Source organism: Triturus cristatus, chromosome 5_1, assembly GCF_964204655.1.
Source record: "Triturus cristatus chromosome 5_1, aTriCri1.1, whole genome shotgun sequence".
Taxonomy (NCBI): Eukaryota; Metazoa; Chordata; class Amphibia; order Caudata; family Salamandridae; genus Triturus; species Triturus cristatus.
In genome coordinates, this window is record NC_140587.1 from 66,067,007 (window position 1) to 66,079,193 (window position 12,187).

Consider the following 12,187-nt stretch of genomic DNA (forward strand, 5'->3'; position numbering starts at 1 on the left):
AGCATCAAGAAGGAGGTTTCTAAGATGTTGGAGCTAGGGGTGATTGAGCCCTCCAGCAGCCCCTGGGCTAGCCCAGTGGTACTTGTACCGAAAGCTGCTGCGCCAGGTGCCACTCCAGAACTTAGGTTTTGTGTGGACTACCGTGGGCTCAATGCTGTCACGAAGACTGACGCACACCCCATCCCCAGAGCTGATGAGCTCGTGGATCGGTTGGGAGCTGCCAACTACCTCAGTACGTTTGACTTAACTTCTGGGTACTGGCAGATTGCCTTAACCGATGGGGCCAAGGAGAGGTCTGCGTTTTCAACTCCAGAGGGGCACTTCCAGTTCCGTGTCATGCCCTTTGGGTTGAAGAACGCCCCTGCCACATTCCAGAGACTGGTCAACCAGGTACTGTCCGGGCTGGAGCAATTCAGCGCCGCATATCTGGATGACATTGCTGTGTTCAGCTCCACTTGGGAAGAACACTTGCAACACCTCTGCGCAGTGTTGAAGGCTCTGCATAGTGCAGGCCTCACTATCAAGGCCAGTAAGTGCCAGATAGGGCAGGGTTCGGTGGTGTATTTGGGACACCAGGTAGGAAGCGGCCAGGTGGCGCCCCTACAAGCCAAGATAGATACCATCCGGGCTTGGGAACCCCCCAAAACCCAGACAGCGGTGAGAGCCTTCTTAGGACTCACCGGGTACTATCGCCGTTTTGTCAAAGGGTATGGCACCATTGTGGCTCCCTTGACAGAACTAACTTCCAAGAAGTTACCGAAGAAAGTGATTTGGACCAGTGCCTGCCAAGAAGCTTTTGATGCCCTGAAGGAGGCCATGTGTACTGCACCTGTACTCAAGGCGCCTGACTTCTCCAAGGAGTTCATAGTGCAGACAGACGCTTCTGAGCATGGAGTGGGAGCGGTGCTCTCACAACTAAATGATGAGGACTTGGACCAACCTGTAGCTTTCATTAGTAGGAGGCTACTTCCCAGGGAACAGAGGTGGAGTGCGATTGAAAGGGAAGCTTTTGCTGTGGTCTGGGCGCTGAAGAAGCTGAGGCCCTACTTGTTTGGGACTCACTTCCGGGTTCAGACGGACCACAGGCCCCTCAGATGGTTGATGCAGATGAGGGGTGAGAATCCTAAGCTGTTGAGGTGGTCCATTTCCCTACAGGGGATGGACTTTACGGTGGAACACCGCCCCGGTACAGAACACGCCAACGCTGATGGTCTGTCCAGGTTTTTCCGCCTTAGCGATGAGAACTCCCAAGAGGGTGGGTAGTTCTCCCCACTTTCAGCTGGAGGGGACACGTGTTAGACCTGGCATCTTTGGCGTGGTTACCCCTGACTTTTTGCCTCTACCTCCTGTATTTTTGATGCTATGCTGGATTTCGTTTTTGCTGGTTTAGATGCTTTGGGCACTTTGCCACTGCTGATCAGTGTCAAAGTGCAAGTGCTCCCTTGGTAAATTATTGTGTTGATTGGTTATCCATGATTGGGATATTTGTTTCACCTGTTAGCCCCTAGTAAAGTGCACTGCGTGTGCCAGGGCTGGTGATTCAAATGCTACTAGTGGGCTGCAGCACTGATTGTGCCACCCACAGGAGTAGCGCTAAAATGATGTCTTAGGCCTGCTTGCAGTGCCTATGTGCAGTCCAGGACTGCCAGGTCGACCTGGCCAGTGCACCCACTGACCAGGCCTTATCCTTCCCTTTCTGTACATGTCAGGCATCCCTATGGTGGCCCTAGGTACCCCCCTGGGCTGGGTGCAGTGTATCTGAAAGGTAGGGCATGTACTGAGGTGTGTAACATGCCCTGGTAGTGAATTACAGCCATTTTCGTTTTTCACTGCTGAGAGGCTATCTTGCCCATAGGATAGAATGGGGAAGGCTGTTTACATGCCTATCTTCCCATAAGGGCAAGATAGAAAATCCAAGTTTGGTATCTCTGTGTTCAGAATTTAATTATACATCTTTTTAGCAAGATGGTTTTTAAATTCACTGTGTGAGAATAGCACTTTTTAGAAAGTAGCTATTCTCCTGTTTAACCTTCCTGTGTGCCTGTGTGCTGGTTGGCTGACTGGTGTCAGGTGATGTGCTAGGTGGCTCCAGGAGCCTGGATGAGTCAGCAGCAGGGTGAATAGGGAGATCTGCTTTAGATGGGTGGGAGGAGTAGTCCCTGGGTCTGAATAGGGCTGCCCCTGACAAACACAAAGCTGGCTCCACCCCCTGCTGGCCAGGCTGAGGACTCTGCCTCTGCTGGCACAAAGAAGGCTCCACCTCCTGCTGAGCGTCTAACGACCCTGCCCCTCACTCTGAAAGGAACCAGGTGCTCCAGAGCAGAGCACACCCAGGAACCGGTTTGAGCAGGGGAATCCCCCCACTGAAACACAAGAGACAAAGACTTGGAGGGGTATAAGAAGAGGACCCCAGACACCTAAAACTTTAGATCACTTTGGAACTAAGAAGAAACCTCTGCCAAGGAGAAAGCTGGAAGAAACTGAAGAGGAGAAGACTGCCTGCTTGCTGTTTTGCTTTGCTGCCAAGGAGAGGGGAAGGACTTTGCTGTGTCCCCTTCTTTTGATTCTGATCTCCAAGGGCCTGAGAAGAGCTGGCTCCCTGTTAAGAAGTCCCAGGAACAAAAGGACTTCACCACCAGCTCCCCTGGAACTCTGCTGAGAGAGTTCTGACCTGCCTTGGAGTGCTTGCCCAGTCTTGGGGCTTCAGGAGGTCGTTTTGCTGTATTGAGGGAGCTGGGAAGCAGAAGCGTGAACAAGAGTGACTGGTACCCAACGCATCATCCGATTGCGTGTCGCAAGACGAGAGTGCGTGGAAAATTTCATCGCGGCACCATCGCAACACGCAGGGTCTCCGCATCGCCGAGTGCGTCGAGCATCGTCCCGAAGCGTGAAGCTTCCTGCCATTGCGAGGGTCGTCGCAGAACCAGTTTGCGGGCCGCACCACTGCCGGTGCGTGAAAAGTCTCCAATCGCTGCGTGCGTCGACGCAGAGTCCCGTTCCGTGGCGCATCGAGAGTTGCGGCGCCGGAAGGCAACGCTGCGCCACGCATCGCACCACATCGAAGAGTGTCGCATCGAACCTGTGCGTGAAGCTTCCCCCTAAGAAACCTACGCAACGAAAGCCAAAGGTATCGCATCCTCCCCCTACAGATCGGAGCCGGCGCATCCACCTCTGCTGCGTGAAGCAGGGCTGCTGCAAAGCCTCCCCAGGATCTCAGGAGCATCGCATCGCCTTTGCCATCTTCCTTGTTATAGCTTTTGGGAACCTTATCGCAACTACAGGTACTGTTGGGCACGAAAGTGTCGCATTTTGTGCATTGAGAGTCGCATTGTGCAGGACACTGACTTTGACATCCTGGAGTACTTTCTGCAAACTCTTGAACTATCCTTAAAGTAACCTTTTTGAATTATATGTTGGTTTGTCTGTAACAGTTGGTCTTGTGAAGTTTTTAGTAAAGATACATTATTTTTCTAAAACTGGTGTGGAGTAAATCTGTGGTGTTTTCACTGTGTTACTGCGAGTGTTGGTACAAATACTTTACACATTGCCTTTGATAGCCTAGACTGCTCAGGCCAAGCTACCTAGAGGGTGAGCAGGGGTTATCTTAACAGTGTATCCCCCTTTCCCTGACTAGAAGCAAGGGTCCCTACTTGGACAGTGGTACCTACCCTGCCAACTAGAGACCCCCAGATCTAACAGGGCCCCATCTCTCTCTACTAAGAACATTAATCGCTGGAGTTATCAAGACATTTTTATTGTTGCCCAAAAATGTTGGAGGCCAGGAAGGAGGCAGCAAGTGCTTTTAAAACCAAACCATATTATACTTACAAACACGACGCCCCCACCTGCAGTTAGTGCCCGGTGCGGTCGCACTGCCCTAGAGCCACAATGCTCAAGGGTCCTGTGACCTCAGTGACAGGGTTACTGCCACTCTATGGTGTGCTGCTTCATAGGTCTGTCCCCAAGACTGGAGGTGAACTTCATGGATAGTGGTGGACAGGCCTTCAAGGTCAATCCACACTTGCCACTGCTAGGGTTCACCTGCTGGTGCTAAGACACCAGGGCTTTTAAGATCTTGCGGCGCCGTCCAAGGTGTAGCACAGGAATGTGCTCCCTCAGGAGAGTGGCCTGGGAGCCTGGTCATTAAGGCTGAACCTGGTTCACCAGTTCCACTTCAGCAGCTCTGACCATAGCGCCACATCCTCTCCCCACTGAACACCATACTGCCCCACTTAGAGAAACTTGCACTTCACTGACCCGCAATAAACACCTGGATGTGACTCAATTCTAATTACGCACTAGACAAGAGCAATATGCTGCCTAAAAAATATTAACAACATCCTAGAAAAAGCAAACAATCATAGGGAATGCAAGATTAAGTAAAGCATGTGAAATGTAAGCAGGAACAACATGGTTACCTTTTTCCTTTTACACTCATTATTCTGAAATTAGTGAGTGCTTTTGCATGAAAAGGTAAGGCCATGACTACAGGGCTCGGTAGGGACCCGTTTCAGTGCCCATTGCATATATCCTTTCAAAACATAGGCAGTATGGTTTAAAAAGACCACATTCGTAAACACCAAGTCGCTGTACACATTTTGATTCCAATTCACCCATCAAGCAGGTATTTCAGTACCTCCAGGCAAGGTGCACTTTCCCACACAGGGAAAACAATGTTGTTCAAAGAGACAAGAGAAAACAAAAGTATCACTTCACTGGCAAACACTGTAAAGTGGCGCTAATGTGTTTAGGAGTAAATAAATCAATCTGGCCACCTTGCAACCAACCTGTCTTCCTTTAATTAGTTATTTTTCACATTTGGAATGTTTTATTTCTCTCCACCCTGAGGCTGCACTTGTGTCAGAAAAAGACGTTTCCAGCAAAAATGTTTTTCTTTTTTGGATCCATTTCATTGGGGAGCAAATAAACGAAAGGATGAAAGAGAGGGTAATAACTGTTTCTTGAAGTCTCGGTTTTCACTAACTGAGGAGCGAGACAGAAAGAGAGGGAACACTCTGAGGTTTAGAGGCCGTCACCGTGGCGTGTGCGCACAGTTTAATTTATGGGGACTTGGGGAGGCCGTGTGCGCAGGAGCACCACTTTATTTGCAAGACTGAAGAGGCTTGCTTGCAGGCGCAGCCGTCTCCTGCTGCTGAGAGTGAGGCTGCCCCTGGAGCGTGGGGGCCTCCCCGCACCGCGGGGGCTGCGGGGGCCTGTGTTACGCCCCTGGGCTGGACTGTTCCCATGAGGCACAGGGTTAAGACTGATTTGCAAATAGCTGGGTCTGAACTGAGGTTGATAAGTGAGCTAAGAATGGTAATGGATTCAACCCAGGTCTGTGACTGGGTGTGAGTGTCTGAAAAGTTTCAGCGCTCCTTCCATCATCTCCTTGTGTTTAAAAGAATAAGATAGAGCAGGAACATTTTTGCAATTATATGTAGAAAACAGGATAGGAAGAGGTGGGAAACGGCAAAAAACCAAAGCACCTCATATAATGAAATTAGTATGGTTATAAACAGTAGTGGAATTACAAAAATCATAGAGTACACATTATCAGGGAAACAAAAAAGCAAAACATATTACTATTAGTATGGAAGCTCTAAGAAGAAAAATAATATAGTCGAGGAGGTTTAGATACTTCATCAGTTAAAGATTGATGTATGAAAGTCTATGAAACTGGGGAATGTAGAAAAATGTTTACTGAAGACCAGAGAGAATTTTGTTTAGTAGTAAGAGACATTGGAGCAAGATACACTCTATCTAGTCTACGACTATAACAAACACCATGTCACCAAGCTTGAAAGGAGATATGCAGAGCATTCTTCCATTTTTCAGTAATCTGTTGAAATGTGACAGCAATTAATAAGTCTACAATTTGTATATTTAAAGGTCAATAATGGCAATCATCAGAAAGACTACCTAATAATAAATTAGTAAAGGAGATGTGAATGAAAAATAAAGTTAATTTGTTTCCACACTTGTAATCAAAATTGATAGGTGGTGGGACATTCAAATAAAATATGTTTAATATCCGAAATTGCATAGAACAGGACCTACATGACCATGAAATGGCGCTACCAAATTTATGTAAAGAAGCAGTATGATTACAAGGTGGTTATAAATAAAAAAAGAAGGTTTGAGTTGTGTTTGCAGCACGTGATGTCTTGCGCATTTTATGCCATAATTTGTTCCACAAAGGAATAAGAAAGGAGGTGTGAACATCTACTTTCCATTGTAATTCTAGGGTTGATTTTTTCAATCAACAGGGGGAGAGGTAAGGTGGGTATATATATGAGAAGCAGTAGGGGCAGTTAGCAGTAAGTTGGTATAGCTGAAATAGGAAGTGGGGAAATGGGTAATAAGTAAAGTGAAAGGTATGTGGTAGAAATAGAAGCAATCAGTGACAGAAATTTGTGTTGATATGTAAGAGGGAAGTGAAAGATGGATTGAGCCTGCGAAAAAGAGATAGGTGATTGATTATGTATCAATTGATAAGTCCATAATAGACCTTTACCTCTCCTGGGTTTCCAAAAGGTAGCTTTATTATTAATGAATGTATTATACCAGCTTGAGGATTGAAGGAATTGATCTAGAGGTGAAAGAGAAGAAATTGAAAATGGACGTAATATTCTGCAAGCATTTTTGAGAAAAGGAAGAGACATGGAGGAAGGTAGTTGAGTAAAGGACACACATTCTGCAAAAGAGAAAGGTTGAATAAAAGATAACTCTAATTCTGACCATAAGGGAGATGGAATTGAGGGTTGGTTAGCTTGAAAATGTATTGACTGTTTTAAAAAGAAAGCATTAACTCCCCTTTTCTGCTTTTGCCAAATTTGGACAAAGATATACAATGCTTTTTATTACTCCATAAAAATGCAGTGAGAATAGAATATTTGTTTTTAAAAGTATAGGTGGGAAAGTTAATTGGAATTGCTGAAAGATAGAAACGAATGATGGGAACTAACATCATCTTAATATAAACTAACCTACCCCACAGGGAGAGACAGAACAGATTCTATTGTGAAGTATGGTTAAAGTAGACAATAAAGTATTAGTGTTTAGTGATATAGTGTCCTTTATAGAATGAGTGAACCAAAGGCCCAAATATTTAATTTGTTGTTGGGCTCCAAAGAAATTCTAAAGAGAGGAAATCGTGTTTTAAACACCATTTGTTAAGTGGAAGGATTTCACATTTGTCAAAATTAAGTTTATAACCTGAAAGTGAGGCAAAAGTCAAAAAAGCATTTAAAAAGGGTTCTAAAGAAGAATCAGGAGAGGCCATATATAAAAGAATATCATCAACATAGACTGAAAATGTAATTTGGTTATCTCCATATTTTAATCCTTGTATGGCACTATTTTGCCGAATTTTAAATAGAAAATGTTCGAGAATGAAAAGAAGAGGCGATAAGGGACATGCCTTGTCATAGACCTCTGTGTAAAAGAAAAAGAAAGAAGTCTATTGACAAATATAGATGCGTAAGGGGAAGAATATAAAAGAGAGACTAAGTTAATGCCTGAAATTATCAGAGAGTTGTCTACCTTTAACAAAACCATTTTGTTCATGACCAATTAAATTGGGGAGGAGAGGATCAAGGCGTAACACCAGAATCTTGGCAAAAATCTTATAAGCAGAATTAACTTAGGGAATAGGTCTATAATTTTTGCATAAATTATAATCTTTATTATCTTTTATTATGAGGCATATTAAGACTTCTTGAAATGTCCCAGTAGCAGAAATGGAGGAAGTAAAGAAAGTAAATAATTCACGTAATTTAAGGATTAATTGTTTAGAGAAATGGAGGTACAATTCAGTAGGTAAAACATCAGGCCCTGGAGCTTTACCTTTTTTAATAGAGTTAATGGCAGTACGAATATCATAAGTTGCGATGTCAGAATCAAGGGATGAAAAATCAGTGTTTAAATCAAATTCCTTATGGATGGAAGAATAATATGTTTTAATATCAGATTGTAGAGGATCTAACTCTGGCTTACATAGATTTTTATAGAATTTAGTAAATTCATTAAGGATATGATTGTCTCTAAAAAGAGGCATGGAATCACCTCTTAAAATGGTTTCTATTTTAGTTCGCTCTTTTTTAATTTTAAGATAATTTGCTGAGAGTTTACCTGCTTTATTTTGACCACCATAGTATCTGGGACAAGATTTAAGATGATAATAGTTAGCCTCCTCCATGGAGAGTTTACTGAAATCAAATTTATCCTCAAATTATCAAAACAAGTCTTAGATTTGCATACGAAGTAGGATTGTTCTTAGGATTTAATATGTTTTAATAAATCTAGTGCTTTTTCGAATTTATTTTCTTTTTGTTTGAAATATAAGTAATGATAAAATCTCTAGAAGCAACTTTGAATGTATCCCAAATAATTGGAAATGATAAGTCAGCAGATTCATTCAGAGCAAAATATTCTGTTTTAAAAATATCAAAGCGTTGTGTGAAAGAGGTATCCAATAAAAGAGAAATATTGAAGCACCAATGTCTAACTTTGGGGGGGAAGGGGAGGAGGTCTAAATTCAGAATTACCGGTGCATGATCAGAAATTAAAATGGAGCCTATCTCAGCTTGTAGTATGTGTTGAGATAATGGTTTAGAAATAACAAGGTGATCGAACCTAGACTGAGAGAAATGTACAGGGGGAATAAAAGTATATTCTTGTAAACAGGGGCTGCAAATTCTCCAGGAATTAATAAGGGATCTTTGTTTGATGGCTGTGGTGAATTGTTTGTGAATTTAGGAAGGGACAAAAGAAGACTCAGAGGAGTGATCTAAAAAATGATCCATTACCAGATTGCAATCCCTACCAAAAACTAAGTAGTCATCAGAAATAGACATCAGTTTGGGTATTATTGAGGGCAAACATGTTTTATCAGGAGGTGTGGGTGCACAAATATTAAAAACAGATATTGATATTTTGTTTACTTGTGATCTTACGAGAAGCCACTGACCTTCTTAATCTGATTCTTGTGATAATAAGGTAACAGCAAAAGATTTTTTACACAGAATTTCAACTCCATTATGTTTTCCATCACCTGGTGAGGAAAATGCATATCCCACCCAATGTCTAACTAGTTTATTGGTGTCCAATTCTGAAACATGAGATTTCTGTAACAAAGCAAAACGAACATTTAATTTGGATAAATGAGTAAGAACTCTTTGTCATTTATTAGGTGAGCCTAAGCCTTTTACATTCCAAGTCATAATGCGTATAGTCATGAATAATGAATTGCAGTGAAATTGGTATACTCTATAAGTAAAGAATAACAATTTTAAATTGTTTAATCGAGTAAAAAATGAAACCATGCATTTCTTAGCAGAGAGAGAAATATAAAAGAAAATAACACATTGAAAGAGAAGGAGCAAGATAAAGAATATGAACTATAGAACAGAGGAACTTAGAAGAGAGTATGAAAAAAGAAGGAAAGAGAAGGAAATTCAGATAGAGAAAAGAAAACATGAAATGGATAAAAGAAAAGAGGATGTTAACAGAAACAAAATAAGACAAAAGACATACCAAATAACAGGACAAAATAATCAGGAGTGCTGCGACCACAATGGGGAAGATGACAACAAGAAGGTTCCAGAGGCAACTAGAGCAGAAACGTCAAGACCATAGATATGGATATGAAAATAGGATGATTTGTTCGACACAACACAAAAAGAGGACAAAAAGATATACATTATTATCTTATACAATGATATACCTTTAAAAGACTAATAAAACGTGAAGGTAAATAGTAGGTTAACCTAGACATTAAAAAATACAGCAACAACACTGTGAAACATAAAATGAAAGTTATATAAAACCTTCAAGTGAAAGGGTATTTAGAAGTGTCCATTGGTTCCATTTTAAAGATTTCAATAAACTTGAATTGTCATTTTGTTATTGTAAGTTACTTCAAAGAAGCACTGATGGAAAATATCAAATCTGGCTCCAAAGAACGTAACACAGGTCACGTGTCTAGAAAGGTTTTCAGTTTGTCTGCGTAGCTTTAGCCAGATCTTGAACAAAATATAATGGGTTTCCTGACCAAGCCGCACGTCCTTTGGTTTTTGCAGCTTTGATAACTGTGAGAAGATCCTTATATTCCAGAAAAATATTATGATACCCCAAAGTTTTTGTGATGAGGAGGCATGTTGAGATCAATGACCAAGTCCATGAGCACATTGTATGTTAAGCTTAGTGGATTCAGGCATGTCCAAATGTTTTGGGAGAAAATTTTGGAAGAAGGAAATAGGTTAAGAACCCTCCGTGTCCTCCACCAAGGCCTTAAATGCGACGGTTGTTGCATCTAGTCTGATTTTCTAAACCTTCACTAACTTTCTTAAGATATGAGACTTCCACTTTGAGGTGTGTGACATCTTGAGCAGTATCCTGAATAGAAAGCATCTGATGTTCTATGTTTGCAACTCTATTTTACATCAGAGATCATTTGACGTCCAGTCGCAGAAGCTTTGCATTAGTTTCCTCCGTATAGGGTTTCAAGGCACGGATTTCATCTAGAGGGAGCTCCATAGAGACACACAAAATAGGTTTAACAGGTGATGGAGAATCTTTTTTTGGCCTTTTGTTTGCTCTTAGCCAAGCTGTGGTTGGTATTTTAGAGGATTGCTCAAAAGAAATTGTAGAAGAACGGGAGGGGGACGAATGAGAATTTTGTGATACCATATCAGGATGTTCCATATTGGATTCCAGTAAAGAAAAATAGTTTTTGGTATTCACTATATACTGTGGTGTGGTGTGCGTGAATACAACTCTTTAACATTTGTCTTTTTCAAAAGACTTAGGCTATGCCACCCTAATTTCTTCCAGTGCTTGTAAAGTTTTCAAACACAACAATTTGATCAGGGTCAGGAAGGATGTCAGGGGGTTTAACAGTATGGGTGAAAACCTCCAGTACAGGCCAGTAGAGAGAAGTGGTGCTGGACTTCCTTGAATTATACTGTGTATGTCTCACTCTGCCTGGTGATGTGACATATTATTTTTATAATGTTTTTTCTCGGTCTTCGGCACTAAATTAGAGTCAAATGTATTAGAAATCTTGTATGCTCATTAGTCTATGATTCCAGCTACAACAAGGGAGGTAGTAGGTGGTGACTGTCAACACGAACCACTTGGCACTGACAGCTGGCCTCTCTTCTCTCATGATCATGCTGCTTGGCATATTCCTGAGATAAGGAGTGCACCTGTTAAGAAGTGGTCAACAGTAGCACTTCAAGTTAACTCTTTTACTCTGATTCATAAGCTGTGCTCCTTTAATTCTGATAGGTGTGGCACTCATACATTTAATAAGGTAAACCACTCAAGCTTGATTGATTACATAAGGCTGGATGTTAGAATTAGGCCAACTTTAATTGATATGACCGTGGTTCCACACTCTGATAGGGATCATAATGCCCTGTCCATAAAGCTGAACATATCCGTTAAAGTAAACACCAATGCCATAGATGCAAAATCCGATAGGCGGTTGCTAGTTGCATCAACAGAGGCAGGGTTAAGTGGAGAAGGGTGCTATATTCACAGGTGTTGTTTAGTGGGATTTACAGCTTGGTTGTTGACTGCCTGGAAAAACTGACTACACTAGACCTAATTGATGGCTCTGTGGATTCCTTGGAGGTTGTAGTGGCAGTAAATAGCCAGCTGTTCACAACATATGGGATGACTTTCTCTATATAGAGGCAGGGCGAGAAAAGGGGAGGTGTCAACGTTCATGGTACAACTCAATGTGTAGAGAAGCCGGATCTAAACTGGTTAAAGCAGTGAAGGTGCAAGATAGACAAGAGATTCTGGCCAGCAAGTGTTACAAAAAAATCCTCCTGGATGCCAAAAAAGAAGGGGAAAGGACAACATGGGAAAGGTCACTGTTCCTTTTGTAGTTTGGAGACATCTGAAAGCCAGGATGGGTCATGCTCTATTGATAGTAATATTGCAGCCAGTGATTGGGTTACACACTTTTCAAGTCTTTACTCAAAAAGTGAGGATAGCATGGCCCCTCTACTCTAAAATGCAGCACTTGGGGCCTCAGGACTGGCCTACAGTGCCCGTAGGAAAGACTATACAAGCTTTGTGGCTGGTCTTCAACTGACTACTGAACAGATATGAGGCAAAGATCCCCTTGAGATTGCAACCCTGGAACAACTAAAAGCTATAGGAGGGATCACCCCAA

General features: G+C 42.3%; 1 protein-coding gene across 2 annotated transcripts in view; it reads left to right on the forward strand.

Annotated features, from left to right (window-relative positions):
* The window catches only part of LOC146830193 (prostate stem cell antigen-like), a 78,621-nt gene that overhangs the window by 27,311 nt on the left and 39,123 nt on the right, over positions 1-12,187 (forward strand). The window lies entirely within an intron of this gene.